This window comes from Sus scrofa, chromosome 12 (genome assembly GCF_054392235.1).
Source record: "Sus scrofa isolate SSC_HxYL_T2T_F1_AM1 chromosome 12, Sscrofa_HxYL_maternal_Yorkshire_Landrace_v2.0, whole genome shotgun sequence".
Lineage (NCBI taxonomy): Eukaryota > Metazoa > Chordata > Mammalia > Artiodactyla > Suidae > Sus > Sus scrofa.
Window position 1 is genome coordinate 28640411 of NC_139394.1, and position 19162 is coordinate 28659572.

A 19162-nucleotide genomic window follows, 5' to 3' on the forward strand; every position below is an offset into this window, starting at 1 on the left:
ATCCTTTGCCCTCTAGTTTCCAACCACCTAAACTAAAAAATGGAATGGGGCATAATTGTGCCTGAAAGTTATGAAATACTATTAAAAATTATAGAAGATAGAGAATATAATCACCCTAACCTAGCTTTAACAAATGGTAATATTTGCCATTTTTTTCAACAGATCTCTTTTTGTGAAACAAAATGCAAATTAAGTGGAAGACCTATTTTCATAAATTTTTAATAAAATACATTTTCATAATTTTTAAGCTCATTTTTGTCTTCTCTTACTGGAGAGCTGCTTTGTGTACTTTAGAATGACTGCTTTTCTACTTTTACTGCATATATGTATATTCATAGATCATGTTTATAGGGTTTTTGGAAGTTTTACATAAGTGTAATCATAGAGTGTTTATTCTGCAATTTGCTTTTGCACACAAGATTGGTTGAGATTTATGTGTTGATATGGGCATACCTAATTCATTTAAGTGCAGTAAAGTATTCCTGCATAAATATATCTGTCCTAAAACCATCATGGAAATTCTTGGACCCTCTTAGAATTTTAAAATATTATTGAATTAATTCATTTGGGGAGAACCAGCCTTTTTTTTGATATTAATGCTTATTATTTATAACACTGTAATTCTTTCCTTTTCATCCTGTCTTTTGAATCCTTCAAACATATATTTCTTTGTTCTGAGTGTTGGTAAATGTCTTTCACCCATGTTATATATGTCGTTATAAACATTAGAGTCATTATTGTCAATGATACTTTTTTCCTCTATTTATATTCTCTATTTTGCTATGGCTGATGTATAAAAATACTTTCAATTTTTTCACACTGATCTTATATCCAATAAATCTGTTAAATACTGTTCCTTAACAGTTTGTTTATATAATATTCAAATAATATTTTTCTCCTTTCCCAAATCTTCTACAGTTTATTTTTCCTGTCTTATTATGGCTGAGACGCTAGTAAAAATTTAAATGCAGTGGTGTTGAATATCTTGTTCTTAATGGAAATACTATATATATATGTATATAGTATATATATAAATACATATATATGGAAATACAATACATATATGTATATATATATACATAAGTATATACCTTACTTATGAAGATATATACCTTTCAATAGATTAAGAAAGTTTTATTTGATCTCTATTTCAAAAATAATTTTGTAATTATTCATAATACATACTAAAATGCTAAAATTTAGAAATTTTATTTTCTGCTTCTATTGAGAGGACCATGTAATTTACAAAAATAATAATAATACAGGAAATAACAGTGAGGGATTTTTACAATGTTGGTTCATTATCACTTTTCTGTGCAAAAATTACTTCTAATAAATACAGTGTTTTTAAAATATTATGTTGTATTTAACTTGCTAATATTTAAGATTTTGCATATGTGATCACCACTTAGAATAGTTTATACCCTTTTTTTCTCCTCTATTTTTATCTGATTTTTGTGGCAATATTTATTTGCTTCAAATAATGAGTTGGGCAAGTTTCCTCATTTTTCTATTTTCTGGTACAGTTTGTATTACATGTGAACTATCTACTCTCTCTACAATTCTAACTTCACTTATCTCTACAGTTTTCTATGAAAAATATATCCACAATGGCTACCGGTTTACTTTTTTCATGCATGTTTAATTATTTCTATTTTTCTAGGGAATTACACATCTCCTAATTTTTTTCGATAACTGGTTGAGATAGTGTCAAACTATCTCTTTCCTCTCCATGTGATGATTACATTATGATTACATAGATTATGGTTACATTTCTTTTTCATTACTCATTCTTTTTATTTGTGCAGTCCCTCTTATTTTAAATTGATTTTGCTTGCTTGTTTGCTTATGTTGTAGTACCATCTGTTTTTTTTTATTATTTTTCAAAGGGCTAGTTTTGGTTTTGTTGATCATCTTTTTTGTTTGTTTGCTATTTCATTACTGCTTCTTTCCATAAAGTTCCTTTGCAACATTTTAAAACACTTGAGACAGAGAGAGAGAAAAGATGGGGGAATAGTAGAACGTGAAACTCACCTACTCCCATAAATACATCAAAAACATACCTGCATGTGAAACAATTAACATAGGAAATTTTTGAATGCTGGCAAAAGACCTCAGGATTCTGACAGAGCAAGAAAATCTTCACAAAACCGGGTAGAACAAAAGAAAATAGAAAAAGAGAAAATGAGAAAGGAATAGGATGGGACCTGCACCCCTATGAGGGAGCTGGAAAGAAGAAAAGCTCTTTCATCCTGGGAAGTGCCTCCAACAGTGAGAACAGCTGGGACAGACCAGCAACTTTAGAGTGTTGGAGGAGGACAAACAATTGGTTTGAAGCAATTAAAATAAAATCAGTCTTCCATAAATAATCATTGCTACCACCCTGCATTTCACAACCATCTGCTGATATGGGCAGGGATTGGGAAATGAAACTCTGGCTTTAAAGACTGGGCTTAGAGAGAGAACCAGGGCTGACTATATACGAAAAAAACTGGAGCTCCAGGGGAGGTAACTTGATACTGCTGCTCTCATCACATGCTCTGGACAAACATGAGCCACCACCACCCCTGAGAACTACAGAACTGAGCACCTGCTGCTGCATTTACACATCTGTTGTCAAAGGGACTATATATAAATGTAGAAAGTTAGACAGTAATAGATGACAAAATAGCTTTCAGACAAAGAAATAGATAAAAACACACAAAACACTTAAATGAAGATGAGATAGGCAAGTTAAAAGAAAATTTAACAAGGAGCGAGAAGATTAAAAGAACAAGCAAAATAAGATGACTAGCACAATATCTGAAAGGAAAAATATACTAGAAAGAATCAATAGCAGGATAAGAGAATCAGGAAAAGGAATAACCGAGGTGGAAAACAGTAGTGGAAATCACTGCCGCAGGAAAGAATAAGAAAAAAAATAACTTAAAGAATTAAGGAAAGTTTAAGAGACCATTGGGACAATGTTAAACATACACCAACATCTGCATTATAGGGGGTTCCAGAAGGAGAAGGGAGAAAGAAAGGGCCAGAGGAAATTTTTTAAGACATTTTAGAGAAAAAACATCCCTAATATGGGAAAGGAAACACTCAGGTTGAGGAAGTACCAAGAAGTCCATGCAGAATAAATCCAGGGAGAAACAAAATGAGACATATTAATCAAACTGATAAAAATTAAATACAAATGAAAAATATTAAAAGCCACAAGGGAAAACCAACAAATAATGATAAACTCCCATGAGGATAAAAGCTTATTTTTTTTTTCAGCAGAAACTCTATAAGAGAGAGAGGAGTAGCAAGATATATTTAAGGTGATGAAGGGGAAGAACCTAGAACCAAGAATACTCTACCCAGACAGACTCTCATTCAAATTGGATGAAGAGATCAAAAACTAAGAGAAGGCAGCGCCTCCACACAAGCTTTACAACAACAAGTAAAGGGAATTCACTAGGCAGAAAAGAAAAAGCCACAACTAGAAAAAAGAAAATTACAAATGAGAAAGCTCATTGGTAAAAACAAAGATAATAGGAAAGTAGGAAATCACCCATTGACAAATACAATATCAAAACTAGCAAGCATGAGGAAAGGACAAATGCAGAACTTTGTAAATGCATACAAACAGAAATCAAAGAACAGTTGGAGTAGCCATACTCATTTTAGACAAAATAAATGTTAAAATAAAGGTCACAAGTGACAAAGAAGGACACTAAATAATAATCAAGGATCAATTCAAGAAGAAGATATAACAATTATAAATATATATGCACCCGACATAGAAACTCCACAATATTTAAAGAAAATGCTAAGAGCCATAAAAGGAGATTGCAACAGTAACACAGTAATAACGCAGGACTTTAAAAGCCCATTTACATCAATGGAAAGATTATCCCAATAGAAAATCAATAAGGAAACTCAGGCCCTAAATGATACCCTAGACCAGATAGATAATATAGCATTTCACCCTAATACAGCAAAACATACATTCTTCTCAAGTGCACATGGAACATTCTCCAGGACATATCATGTTTTGGATCCAAATCAAGTCTTTTCAAATTTTTTTTTAAATTGAAATTTTATCAATCATTTTCTCTGACTACAATGCCATGACAGTACAAATCAACTATAAAACAAAAGGAGCAAAAAACACAAGCTCTGGAAGCCAAACAGTATGCTATAACCAACCAGTGAATCACTGAAGAAATAAAAGAGAAAATTAAAAGATATTTAGAGACAAATGAAAATGAAGATGCAATGATCAAAAACCCATGGGATACAGCAAAAGCAGTTCTGAGAGGGAAGTTTATAGCAATATAATGTTATCACAGGAAAGAATAAGAATCTAAAAAAACCCCAAAACCAAAACAAACAAACAAAAAACCCAAAAAAAGTAACCTTATGCCTAAAACAACTACATAAGGAAGAAAAGACAAAGCACAAAATCAGTAGAAGGAAAGAAATCATAAAGATCACAGCAGAAATAAATGAAATTGAAACAAAGAAAACAATAGAGAATATCAATGAAATCAAAAAGTGGTTATTTGAAAAGATCAACAAAATGAATAAACGTATAGCCAGACTCATCAAGAAAAAAAAAGGGGGGGAGGGCTAAAATAAAAAAAAATTAATTAGAAATGAAAAAGAAGTTACAACTGACATCGCAGATATACAATAGATCATAAGACACTATGTCAATAAAATGGACAACTTTTTCTTCTAAGAAATGGAAAGATTCTTAAAAACATACAGCCTTCCCAGACTGAACCAGGAGGAAATAGAAAATATCAATAGACAAATCGCAAGTGCAGAGATGGAAACATGATTATAAAACTTTATATACAGACACATTTCAAATTCTCAGTATTTTTTATGTTACTTTTTTACCTAATATAAATTTTAGCCTAACAATACTTATAAAACTAATTGATGTGACTACTGTACAGCATTTCTGCATATGAATATGACAATTACTTGACCTATTCGTATAGTGATGAATAGTTAAACTGTAAATCAAAACTACAATGAGGGGCCATCATTAACAAATCAACAAATAACAAATGATGGAGAGGATGTGGAGAAAAGGAACCCTCCTACACTGTTGGAGGGAATGTAAATTGGTACAACCACTATGGAAATACCTCATAAAACTAAATATAGAATTACCATAAGACCCAGCAATCCCACTCCTGGGCATATAGCCAGACAAAAAATTCATAGAAAAAAGATGTACCCGGGAGTTCCCATCGTGGCTCAGTGGTTAACAAATCCAACTAGGAACCATGAGGTTGCAGGTTTGATCCCTGGCCTTGCTCAGTGGGTTAAGGATCCGGCATTGCTGTGAGCTGTGGTGTAGGTCGCAGACACGGCTTGGATCTGGCATTGCAGTGGCTCTGGCGTAGGCCAGTGGCCTCAGCTCCAATTCGACCCCTAGCCTGGGAACCTCCATATGCCACGGGAGCGGCCCCAGAAATGGCAAAAAGACAGAAAAAAGAAAAGGAAAGAAAAAGATGCACCCGTATATTCATCGCAATAACCAAGACATGGAAACAACCTAAATGCCCATCAATCGATGAATGGATTAGGAAGATGTGGGATATATATATATATGAATAGTATATATCCCATAGAATTCATATATATATATATATATATATATATCCCATAGTATTCATAGTATATATATATATATCCCATAGTATTCATAGTATATATATATGAATACTATTCAGCTATAAAAAGGACAACATAATGCTATTTGCAGCAACATGTATGGAACCAGAGACACTCACACTGAGTGAAGTAAGTCAGAAAGAGAAAGAGAGACACCACATGGTATCACTTATATGTGGAGTCTAAAATATGGCACAAACGATCTATCTACAAAACAGAAAAGATCATGGACATATAGGGGAGACTCCTGTTTACCAGGGAAAAGGGGAGGGAGTGGGATGGAGTGGGAATCTGGGGTTAATAGATGAAAACTCCTACATTTGGAGTGATGGGCAATGAGATCCTGCTATATAGCACAGGGAACTATATATCTAATTAGTTGTGATGGAATATCATGCAGAAAAATGTGAGAAAAAGAATGTATACATATGTATGACTGGGTCATGTTGCTGTACAACAGAAATTAACAGAACATTATAAATAAATAATAATAAAAATTAAAAAAATAAAGTGTTCCAGGTGAAAAAAAAAAAGAGAATGGAAGAATGACTAGAATAAATGTCATCACAGAAGTGACTGCTTTCTCCTCTGAACTCTTTTAATAGTTTAGTTTAATCCAACGCACAAAATACTTTCTGTATCAGTTTTATGACACTGAATATATGCAGTCTTATGGTATAGCCACCTTCAGTCATACATTTAGTCCATGACTAGATTGTACCTCCCTAGAGGACAGTGATTGTGTTTTTATACAAAGCTGCAAAGCTCTGTGTTAAAAGCTGGCATATTAATTTAATGGATTTATTCATCAATTCATAAACCCTCCCCTTGTTATTCTAAACTAAAAAATAAAAATAAAAAAATAAAACTTTCATAAATCAAAAGTTTAGGATCTAATGGCTTCACAAACAAATTCTATCAAACATTCAGATAAGAGTTAACACTATTCATCTGGACCTCATCCCAAAAATTGCAGGGGAAAGAACAATCCCAAGCTCATTCTATCTCATTTTGATACCAAAAACAGACAAAGATACCACAAAAAAAGAAAAATAAAAATATAGGGCATTATCACTGATGAACATAGATGCAAAAATCCTCAACAATACTAGCAAATTGAATCCAATTATATATTGAAAGGATCATACAACATGATTAAGTTGGATTTATCCCAGGGATATAAGGGTTCTTCCGTACATGCAAATCAATTAGTGTGATACACCACATCAACAAACTAAAGAATAAAAACCATATGGTCATCTCAATAGATGCAAAAAAAAAGCTTTTGACAAATTTAACACCCATTTCTGATTAAAGAAAAAAAACTCTCCAGAAAGTAGGCATAGAGAGAACCTACGTCAACATAATAAATTCCATACGTGACAAGCCACAGCTAATATAATTCTCAATGGTGAAAAACTGAAAGCACTTCTGCTAAGATCAGGAACAAGAAAAAATGTCCACTTTCACCACTGTTACTCACAATAGTTTTGGGAGTCCTAGCCATGAAAATCGGAGAAGAAAAATAAAAGAAATCCAAATTGGAAAAGAAGAAGTAAAACTATCACTGTTTGCAGATAACATGATACTTTAACTAACAACAGCAAAAAAAATATACTATAAGAAAATCACTAGAGCTCATTAATGAATTTGGTAAAGTAGCAGGATACAAAATTAATACCCAGAATTCTTTTGCATTTCTATATCTTAACACTGAAAATTCAGAAAGAACAATTAAGGAAACCATCATTTACCATTCCATTAGAAAGAATAAAAGACCTAGGAATAAATCTACCTAAAGAGCTAAAAGACCTGTACTCTGAAATCTATAAGCAGACTGATGAAATAAATCAAATATGACACAAACAGAAGGAAAGATATACCATGCTCTTGGATTGGAAGAATCAATATTGTTTAAATGACTATACTACCCAAGGAAATCTACAGATTCAATGCAATCTCTATCAAATTACCAATGACATTCTTCATATAACTAGAATAAAATATTATAAAATTCGTATGGAAACACAAAAGAATATGACTAGCCAAAGCAATGTTGAAAAAGAAAAACAGAACTGGAGGAATCAGGATCCCTGACTTTAGGCTATACTCCAAATCATAAAAACATATAAAAAATCATAAAAACAGTATGGTACTGGCACAAAAACAAATACAGATCAATGGAACAGAAAAGAAAGACCAGGAATAAACTAAAGTACCTAATAGGCAACTAATCTATGACAAAGAAGATGAGAACCTACTAGAGGAAAGATATTCTCTTCAATAAAGTGGTGCTGGGAAAACCAAACTACTACATGTAAAAGAATGAAATTAGAAAATTCTCTAACATCATACACAAAATTAAACTCAAAATGAATTAAAGACTTAAATGTAATGCCAACTACTCCTAGAGGAAAACATAGGCAGGATGCTCTTTGACATAAATCACAGCAATATCTTTTTTGATCCACCTCCTAGAATAATGACAGTAAAAACAAAGATTAATCAATGGGAACTAATTAAACTCAAAAACTTTTGCACAGCAAAGTAAACCATTAACAAAATAAAGAGAAAACCCAAAGCATGGGATAAAATCTTTGCCAAAGATGAAAGAGGCAAGGGCCTAATCTACAAAATATATAAACAACTCACATAACTCACCAACAAAAAAACAAACAATTCCATTGAAAAATGGTCAGAAGACCTAAATAGACATTTCTCCAAAGAAGACATACAGATAGCCAATAGGCACATAAAAAGATGCTAAACATCATTGATTATTACAGAAATGCAAATCAAAACGCCAGTCAGAATGGCCATAATCACAAGACTACAAATAACAAATACTGGAGAGGGTGTGGAGAAAACCTTCCTACATTGTTGGTGGGACTGTAAATTGGTACAACCACTATGGAAAACAGTACAGAGGTTCCTCAGAAGACTTAATATAGAACTACCATACGACCCAGCAGTCCCACTCCTGGGCATATATCTAGACAAAAATGTCACTGAAAAACAAACATGCACTACTGTGTTCACTGCAGCACTATTCACAATATCCAAAACATGGAAACAACCCAGATGTTCAACGACAGATGAATGGATTAAGAAGACATGCTACATATACCCAATGGAATACTACTCAGCCATAAAAAAGAACAAATATTGCCATTTGCAGCAACATGTATTCAACTAGAGATTCTCATACTAAAGTGAAGTATGTCAAAAAGAGGAAGGCAAATACCATATGTTATCACTTATATGTGGAATGTAAAGTATGAAACAATTGAAACTATCTACATAACAGAAACTCACTTACAGACATACAGAACAAACTTGTGGTTGCCAAGGGGGAAACAGGAAGGAGTGAGATGAAATGGGAGTTAGGGGTTAGTAGATGCAAATCCAACATTTAGAGTGGGTGAGCAATGAAACCCTACTGTATAGTACAGGGAACTGTATCCAAACTCTTAGGATAGAACATGATGGAAGATAATTGAGAATAAGAGTGTATATATCTGTATGACTGGGTCACTTTTCTGTACAGCATAAATCAGCACAGCACTGTAAATCAACTATATTTTAATTTAAAAATTCAGTCCGCTAGTCCCTAGAGATTCAATCCAGTCACTAATCCAAATTATTTATTATTCAGTAGACATTTGCTGGGGTTTCACAAAACACAAGGCATGTGCTGAACTGTGGGGATGCAAAGATGAATAAAACAGTAGCAGAATTCAAGGAGTTGGACATTTAACATCAGAAGGAGATGCAAAATGTGAAAATCATTTCCACCTGCAGTAGTAGAGAATGACAAAAAGTGCCAGGAGAAAGCAAAGAAATTTAATATCAGACTTTCTTAAACTGGAGGTGAGAAGGAAAGAGAGAAGTGGCTATGACTTGCAAATGAAACATCAAAGTGCCTCCTTTCCAGATTTGTTCTGGATGTGGTAAAATATAAGTTCCTGAGCTTTCAAAAAAGACCAAGATTTAATTTTCCCATTCACCTGTCTCACACTGAAGTTCTACCTCCATCTCCCCTAGAAACACCACTAAACTGAAAATCTATTTTAAAGCACCCAAACCAGTCCAAGACCCCTAGAAAGCAAGGACCCTAGCCAGAGCTGTTGTCTCTCTTGGGTCCAAGCGAGAGAAGGAATCTGGGAAAGGCACCTCCTAACTCACGCAGGGCAGCGCGTCGTGGGTGATAGGCTCTGGCAGAGGACCCATGGCGGGGACCTGGGGTGGAGGACCCAGGCTCTGCGCTGACACGCAGAGAAGGGGGACTTCTTCCATAATCCCAACGATTTGGTAGCACAGCCAAGCAAATGTGACAAGAGAATTGGGTTAACGAAACAGGGACCTGGGCCTCTGAAATAGACCGGGCCATTCCAGCAGGATCCAGCCGAGGGGTGGGGGGGAGGGAGGGAAATAAAGACAGAAGCACAAAGGTGATAAAAGCTGGTTATACAAAGGGCTTGATCCTTCTTTACAAGGACTCACTCCAGAAGGCACTTTTTACTGCTGGCTGGTCAGTCCCTAATGGCAAGTTCTAACAAGGCAGCCCTGGATCAGAGGAGCCCTCGGCTTGGATCTTGAAGCAGATACACTGTCTCCATGCCTGCCACATGCGCCCAAGTACCCACTGGTTCTGCGATCACCTGATTTTCCTTTGGACCTCTTTTACAGCTTAAGTCCATAGAAATGGTTAAACACTGATCCGAGACCCTCACGGGGGGGTGGGGAATGGCAGGTTCTATTATTGTCTCAGCCAAAAGGTGGTGGGCCTCACAAGCAGCCAAGGGGAGAAGCAGAACACATGGAGCCTCAGGAGATCTAGAAGGAAATGCAGGAAAGAAGTGACCCAGAGGCTTCCAAGCACACAGGCACGTGGGTGTGATTGGAGATGGAGATGGACCACCAGGGACATCTCTGCCTTAGATGCTGCTGGCTCCCACAAGGGATTTTTTTTTTTTTTCTGAGTACATGGTGACTGGACTCAGATCGCAATGCTCATCACAACTGGAAAGGGGGGTTTTGAGAAATGTATTGAGGAGAGAAGGGACAAAGGGAAAACAACTTAAAAAAATAAAACCTAGATTGCTCAAAGTTTCTGCCTCTTTTGTAGGAATGGTAAGTCGACAATGAGCAAATATTTTAATTAAAAAGAAAAAAAATTTGTAAAGCATACAGAAAAGCTAGTTGAGGTTGAGTCACCTATAAAACAGAACCTCAAGGAGTCTAACAAAAATGCACCTTTGGTCAACCTTTGCTTTTTACAATTCCTCCTTTGACTTCCCATCCCAGTGCACATGGAAATGACAACCGCCACGTGAGGTGTGAGACTCCGGCAAATCAGAGGGTCTGCGGGTTGTACTCTGGCAGTTTCTTGATCTTCTTCTGGGTCTCACTTTGGTATCTTGCTATCACCAAGGAGTATGAGTAGCCCTTGGCAACCTGCTCTGTGAAAATGCCTATTCAGCCTCTTCACCTCCTGAGCTTCAGTGAAGAGTTGGGCTGTGATCCCTGTTGCCCAGTTCCCCAAAGGTTGGAGATGGTCCCCATCCATTTGTGCCCTTGTCCATGGCCACGTTGATTCTGCCCTTCCCACAAGCTAGGCTCCAGGATTCTCCGGCCTCAGAAGTCCTGCACGGCCTTGGGGTACATGGTAGACTCGTGGGAGCTGGACCCCAGAAAAACAGATGACCACCCACTTCACTGAAGGCAAAGAGGCAGGTGTAGCTGGCCTAGATCTGGGATGCCCCTCATGGGGAAGTCGAACAGCTTCAACAGTTGGCCAGACATGCTTCTGGGAGTCCAGGACCAGCGTGTGGTTAGTGCCACAGGCCACATTGCCAACAACCACATTTGGGACCTGCACGATCTGTCCAACTTTCATCTTCTCCATGAAGATGACCACCCGCCAGGGCACCAGCTCGCAATCGGACTCTATACGTTGTGCCCCTGCAATGAACATCCCTTCCAAGTTGTGTCTCATCTGACCATATTCAGGTCACCCAAAGGAATAGAGGTTTCCTTTGCAGTACATTTTCAAACTGAAATCAGCCCACAGGCCGTTTTGGTAATTGGCTGGCCATTGTATGTTATCTGTGCAGGTCTGGGAACAGCGTCTGTCTGGCTGCTGAGGCTCAGCTGTCCCATCTTGTCCCCAAAAGCAAAAATGGAGCTGGTTTCAATCAAGGCCAAGGTGTGGTTCTGCCGACACACTGCAGACACAATCATCTCCTGGCTGAGACCCTCGATGAATCTGGGGGCTTCAACATTCTTGATGTCACCGTGGTCCAGCTACCCCTTCTCTTTTCACCCCCAGCTCCACAGCTTCCCTTCTGTGGCAATGAGCAGGTTATGGGCAGCACATGACCCCGAAACTACTGTCTGCACCAGGACCCCCGATAGTCTCCCATACCTGTTGGGTCCCCACAAGTTCTGACCGAAGTTGAGGTAAGCATCTTATTGTTTAGGCACTTCTTTTGAACCAATAAAGCCCCAGCTGGGTGCCACCAAAACTAAAAGCTGCCCTTTGTACTTAGACCCTTCAAGTCTGACGCACTCCTTGGTACACTCCAGCTGGGTGATGACCACTGCCTCACCAACCGCCTTTGCCATCACCCGCCGTGCCGCACGCTTGGTCCCACCGTGGGGCCCCTCAAGCTCCAGGCCATCCTCTTTGCCACTGCTGCTGCCACCACTGCTACTACTGCAGGGCTCAGGCAGCTTTTGCTTCCTGCCTGCGAGGCGGCTGTATTTCCTGGTCCTGGCATGGGCCATGCCATTGCCCAAGGTCGGTTCCTCTCAGGCCGCCACCTTCTTCCTGGGCATGGTGGTGCAGATACACTTAAAATGTAAATACGAGATTCTACACACATTTTAAATGTATTCAAATATTCTGTATTTTGCAATAAAGTCTGTATTTTTGTAAAAAATAAAACGCATGAGGAAAGGTATTGCGAGACACATCAGTAAAATCAATAATTAAGTTGTGAATACACTCTAAGTAGAATGAAAATAATAGAGGAAACCAAAAATCAATTTAAAATGAGAATGTTCAGACTCTTTGACTAAATGAAATATAATAAGAACTATTTTATTGAAAAGATAAAGCTTTAAACAAAAATAGCTAGGAAGTAGGGAGTGCAAAAAATGTCTAACAACTGCTTTTTGGATGTAACAGGGTAAAGAGACTAAATAATTTGCATTTTGGCTTTTCCTTTTTACATATGCTAAAAAGTTAAGGGACAAATAATACCACATATGTGGAATATTAAAAAAAAAAAAGGATACAAATGAACTAATTTGCAGAAGAGAAACAGACTCACAGAGTTTGAAAAACTTTCTGGTACCAAAGGGGACACGAGGGAAGATGGGAGGAATGGACTAGGGGTTTGGGAACTGGCATATGCGCACTCTGGTATATTGAATGATTGGCCAATGGGGACCTGCTGTGTAGCACAGAGAACTCTATCCAATATTCTGTGATAATATGTGATATGTAATATATGTGATAATATCTGTGATAATATATTTCTTTTTATGTCTTTTTCTGTTACTGCCATGTGTTTGAAGCAGAAGGGTGGGGCTCGAAAATGAACTTACAATGTCATCTTGACTAGACATCAAGTAGCAGACATTCTTTAAAATTTCAGATCTTCCAGTACCTCCTTCCCACTTAAAAAATCTTGAAAGACACTCTCAGTCCAAAGAGTTATTAGAATTTGTATATACAGCTTGCTCTCTCTATTTTCTTTCTTTTTTTTTTTTTTCAAGTCTGCATCTGCAGCATATGGAAGTTCCCAGGCTAGGGGTCGATTCAAAGCTACAGCTGCCAGCCTACGCCACAGCCACAGCAATGAAGGATGTGAGCTGCATCTTCAACCTATTACACAGCTCATAGGCAACACCAGATCCCCGACCCACTGAGCAAGGCCAGGGATTGACCCTCCATCCTCATGGACACTAGTCATATTTGTTTCTGCTGTGCCACAACAGGAGCTCCCTATATGTCTCTTTGAATGTACTAAATTAAAAACAAATTTAAACATAATTATAGTGGGTTTCCTATCCGAGTTTATTTCTTACTTCTGATTTTGTATAGCTTTTCTGATGCCCCTTTCTGTCTTTGTCCACACACTTTCACCTTTTCACCAGTTTCCCACTTGAATATTAAACTGAGGGCTTCTAGAAGACATGAAGTACTTCTTATAATTTTACTCTAGCACCTAATACAGTTCTTAGCACAGAGTACTCAATGAATGTCTCTTGGATAGATAAAAGTGCTTCCTTTTGACACTAATATTAGTCTATCTCTTTTGGAAAAATTTGAGTACTAGATCATAAAGATACTACAAATCTAAATCCTACTCCTTCAAGAGTCAGCCACTCTCTATTATAAAGCCTTATGCTATACTCCCAATTGAAAATAGTTTCCTTCCTCTTTTTATTTGTAAAATAGTTTAAAGTCTCTCTTTTACGCCACATTATTTCCTATGCTATAGGACAGTGATTTATGGCCATAGGTTCTCTCTCTCTCTCCCTTTTTGGGTCATGCCTGTGGCATACAGAAGTTCCTGGACTAGGGATAGAACTAACCACAGCAGCAACACAAGCCACTGCAGGACAACATTGTATCCTTACTCTGGTGAGCCATACAGGGACTCCGAGACTCTCCTTTTTAATAGGACTATAAAACACTCTTATTCCTGGATCTAATTTGCGCAGGGTTTTTTGTTTGTTTTGTTTTGTTTTTTTTGATTTTTGGCTGTACCTGCAGCATATGGAGGTTCTCAGGGCCGGGGATCAAATTTGAGCTGCAGCTATGTCCTACACAACAGCTGCATCAATGCTGGACCCTTAACCCACTGTGCTGGCCCAGGGATGGAACTTGCACCTCAGCAGCAACCTGGGCAGCTGCAGAGACCATGTTGGCTCCTTAACCCCCAATGCCAGAGTGGGAACTCCTAATTTGTGTTTTATACATAGCAAAGCAAATGATAAATAATTATTGGATAGCTTAAAATATAAATTTTAAAAACTGAATTTTCTACCTCATTACTTAATCACAATGTTTACCAGGACTGCACTTAACCGCAATGTTTACTAACCTGAACTACGTTTTGGCATATCACTTCGGGAGTTCCCACTGTGGCATAGGGGGTTAAGGAGCCAACATGGTCTCTGCAGCTGCTCAGGATGCTGCTGAGGTGCAAGGTACATCCCTGGGCTGGCACAGTGTAGGTACTAAATGTTGTTTTCCTTCTCTTCTCTAACTGACTTCTTAATGGTGGCTTGGTAGCAGGTATACACAAAACTTCCTAGCTTTTAGAGGATCTCTAAAGCAACGGTCAAATGTAATCTGTAAGAACATTTCTCTTCTGAATTTTAATTTTGAGATGTTGAATTTTAGAATGACAATAAAGGTTTATGATTCAAAACTCACATTTTAAATCAAAATATTAAATCATTTGTTCAAATTTTATATTTTGTTCAAGGGATATTTTTATTTCAGAAAAATGCATGTTGTCACATTTCAGTTAGATTTAGTAAAGCTGATGTCATCAAAGTCCCAAATTCATTCTACCATTAGATATATAAATAAATATTAAGTTATTTGTTCAGAAAATGAAGTCAAGTTTCATGGAGTTCCCATCATGGCTCAGCATAAACAAATCTGACTGGTATCCATGAGGACACAAGTTTGATCCCCGGCCTCGCTTAGTGGGTTAAGCATCCAGCGTTGCCATGAGCTATGGTGTAGGTCACAGATGTGGCTTTGATCTGGCTTTGCTGTGGCTGTGGCATAGGCCAGCGGCTACAGCTCCAATTTGACCCCTGGCCTGGGAATTTCCATATGCCACACTGTGGCCGCCCCCCCCAAAAAAAGAAGAAAATGAGCAATCAGTAAACTTGCTGCAGAAAATGATGTAAGGCAGCATGGCTGAATGAAATGCTACAAATACATAATCAGTGGGACCAGGAAGACCAAGCATCCTGTCCTATATGGTCAACTACCCACCTGGGAGGGTGGCTTAATTCAGACTTTGCAGAATGTTTGTGAGAATTACAGACAAAAATATTCCCATCATTAGGGAAAAAGTTTGTGTGGCTCCTAAAACTGTATTATGCAACTATCATTGAGGGTATAATTTGTAGTCATTTATCATGACCATTTGTCATTACCTTCATCATGAGAATGATGGGAATTTTTCACTAAGCAGTGTCACTTGACCTTAAAGGTTATAGGATCAGCCCTAAAAGTTTAGACTTGAATTTCATCTGACTTGATCAGAAAAAGTAAGTAGATTGTCCTCAGGATCATAAATGATGCTTTGATGCAAATACTTTGAATAATTTAAAAAATTATATTGTCAATGGTTTTTACATTAGTCCTTCTAATTAACTGATCATGATAACAAAAAGATAATGCTAATTTTTAAGTTATTTTAACCAATATATAAAATATGAGATGCTTTATTAATACAGCTAAGAGAAAATGTCTACTTTGCTAAGTACATCCAGATTATCCCCTCTTCTTTCCCTTCCCCTCCTCCTTCCTCTTCTCGTTCTACCCCTCCTTCTTTCTCTTCTCCTCTGCCTCTTCCTCCTTCTCTTCTCTCCTCCTCCTTTTCCTCCTTTCTGTCCCCCTTCCCTTTGCTGTCTCCTTCCCCTTCTTTCTCTATAAAGGATCTGTAACATGGAATAGCTGGCTTTACACTTTATAATGGAAATGCAATGAAATACATATTAAACACTAAAAGGATTTAATATGTATTTCATAGGAAAAGCTGTAGGGGATCAGGATATAGAAAGAAGACTAAGCATTTGTGGGGAAGAGAGTCTTCAAGGGAACAAAGACCAGAAGTACATGCTGACAGATAAATTACTTAAGAATCATGGAAGAGCAAACTGGACGTTCAAAAAGTGAACCTTGTTTTCACAGGTAACTAGCCACAAAGGTATAGCTGTGAACATAATTTGTTTCAGTGTCTCCCATGGCCAAAAAGGCAGAAGTGCCTATGACGTCAGAGAGGAGTGACGGCAAACCCACATCCAGAGTGAGCTGCGGCGGGGGTTGGGGGGGGTGTATCAAAGAGCAGGGACCTGGAGTGAATCAGAAGGCTGGCCAGGAGGACCTTCTACCTTTCTGTTTCCAGTATGCCATGAACTGAGTTGGTAATAGTAGCCTGCCATTTATTAAACACCCTGCTAAGAAATTTATTATAATTTATCTTATAGTTCTTACAAATTCTTACATACCTGTGATGATAATTATTTCAATTTTACAGATGAGAAAAGAAGATAGGAGCTTGCCCTGATTATCTAAAAACCCCAATTCTCACAATAACCGTTCAACTTTATTATTAATCTTATTTACAGATGAGAATACTGACATTAGGAGAGACTGATTAACTTAACAGTGGCCACATAGATAATAAATAAAACAGCCAACATGTAAACAGAGATCCATGAACCCAAAGAGAAACTACAGAAGTCATATACATGTGTATATGACGACTTCGGGTCACATGTTGCTTCTTATGCTATCAGAAGCTCCTAAATGGTAAAAGCTATGTCAGCTGAAATGCTTATTGAGTTCTACCTTGTACAAAGGCATGTGTTTTATAGAATTTTAGAGATGAAGAAGACCATACATACCTTTTATTCCAATGTACTTACTTTACATTTACCTTCACTTGTTTAGTGAGAATATACTCCAAAAGAAGTGAATGGGTTAAAGTTAAACTGTGTTCAATATGTTTCACAATAATTTGTTAAAGGGACAGTCACAGACAAGGTGTCTATTCATCCCTACCTACATGTGTAGTTTCATGATACAAGATGTTAATGTTTTCTAATTAACAGTCTGATGATTTTTCAATATCAAATGAACTTTACTTGTAAAACTGGAAGATTAAACGATGGTAAGTTTGAATATAAATGAGAAAATGGTAATATGTTAGTTACCAAAATATCTTTTTTTTTTTTTTTTGAAGAGGCAGAGTGTTAGGGGCTACAAAGGGGCTCATTGTTAAAATATGAGGTCACAGTGACCCATGAGACTGACCACCTTGCTCAAGCAACATCCTGTTTTCGCTGCTGGTGCCACTTTCCCAAGGTTAGGAGACCACCCTACTGTGCGACACCTCTGGCTTTCTCAAGCCTAGGTGACTACCAGAGTCCAGCTGCAGGCTAAAGATAAACTAACCCTCCTTCAGGGGATCCAATTTTCTGTCCATGGGACCCGCCAGAAGGGCAGGGGGCTGGCTCTTCCCTTTAATAAATTTCCTTCTCTTTGCCTGACCACCTGGTCTGTTCTCTTTTGCTCTGCACTTGCCTTACATTCTGGGTGCGGAAACCTGGAGGGGAAGTCCCGCAACAGCTTGGCGGACTTTATTTCCAAACCCGGCCCTGGCGGACTCCCCCCAACCCCAAACCTCTCAGGAAAACCAAGAGGAGCCTCCGGGATTCTCTACTTGCCTTGCTGGATAGACATCCACACACCTGCTCACATTTCAACCATCGGTTACAAGGGTGAGTGAAATCCCATCCTACTGGATTCTCTCTCTCCCGCCCCGCCCCCCCACCTCATTTTCAAGTCCTAGCACTAGGCAGGGAGGATCCCCCACTGCCTGCAGGCCCTCCGCCTTGTGCCCACTCCATCTGCCCTTGAAATAGGAGACACTCATTCCAAGGCAGACTACTATTACCCTCTGAGAAGGCCCTGAGAACGAGGACGCCTCTTCTCTCAGACCTTTCTCCTCGCCTTCCCTCACCTTTTGTCTGCCCTCCCTACTCAGCCGCAACGGGAAATTCTCAATCCCATCCTCCAAAGTCTACTCCTCTAGGATGCCTCCTCCAAAACCTAAAAGCCCTAGGTCTCCAAGAGATTAGACCAAAAGACCTATTTATGATTGTAACACTGTTTGGCCTCAATACAGACCAGATAATAGGTCCCGGTGGCCAGAAAACTGAACTCTCGACTACAATACCTTAGAGACCTAGATAACTTCTGCCATCGCAAGCAAGTGCCCAGAGATTCCCTATGTTCAGGCTTTCTTCACTCTTCGTTCTCGACCCTTTCTCTCTAAATCTTGTTCTACATCTCAAATACTCTTAGCCCACTCTGGGCCACATCCTCCTAATACAACATCTCCTGATCCCTGTTCAGATTTTTCTTCTTCCTCCTTCAAACCTTCTGACCACAGCCCACCCCCTATCACTCCCAATCCCATTGCAGCTTCTCCAGATTCAATTCCAGTTCCACAGCCTCCACCTTCCACTCCCTCTCAACCTGACCACCCTCCCATACCTATTCCAGAATCAAGCTCTGAGGCCTCAGCCCCACCTTCTACCCTGAGGGTCCTAAGGACCTACCCTGGCCTCCCTAAATACCCTCCCCATACCAGGTCCCAAAGCTTCACAGCAGGGCCCTGCTCCTTTCACTGCTCCTCCCCTTCCTTTACAGGAAGTAGCTGGGGCA

The 19162-nt window shown here is 38.3% G+C and overlaps 1 protein-coding gene and 1 pseudogene across 3 annotated transcripts in view; both read right to left on the reverse strand.

The window, feature by feature from the left end:
* CA10 (carbonic anhydrase 10) overlaps window positions 1–19162 on the reverse strand; it is a 640214-nt gene that overhangs the window by 439156 nt on the left and 181896 nt on the right. The window lies entirely within an intron of this gene.
* LOC110256026 (protein RCC2 pseudogene) lies at window positions 10876–12507 on the reverse strand (annotated as a pseudogene).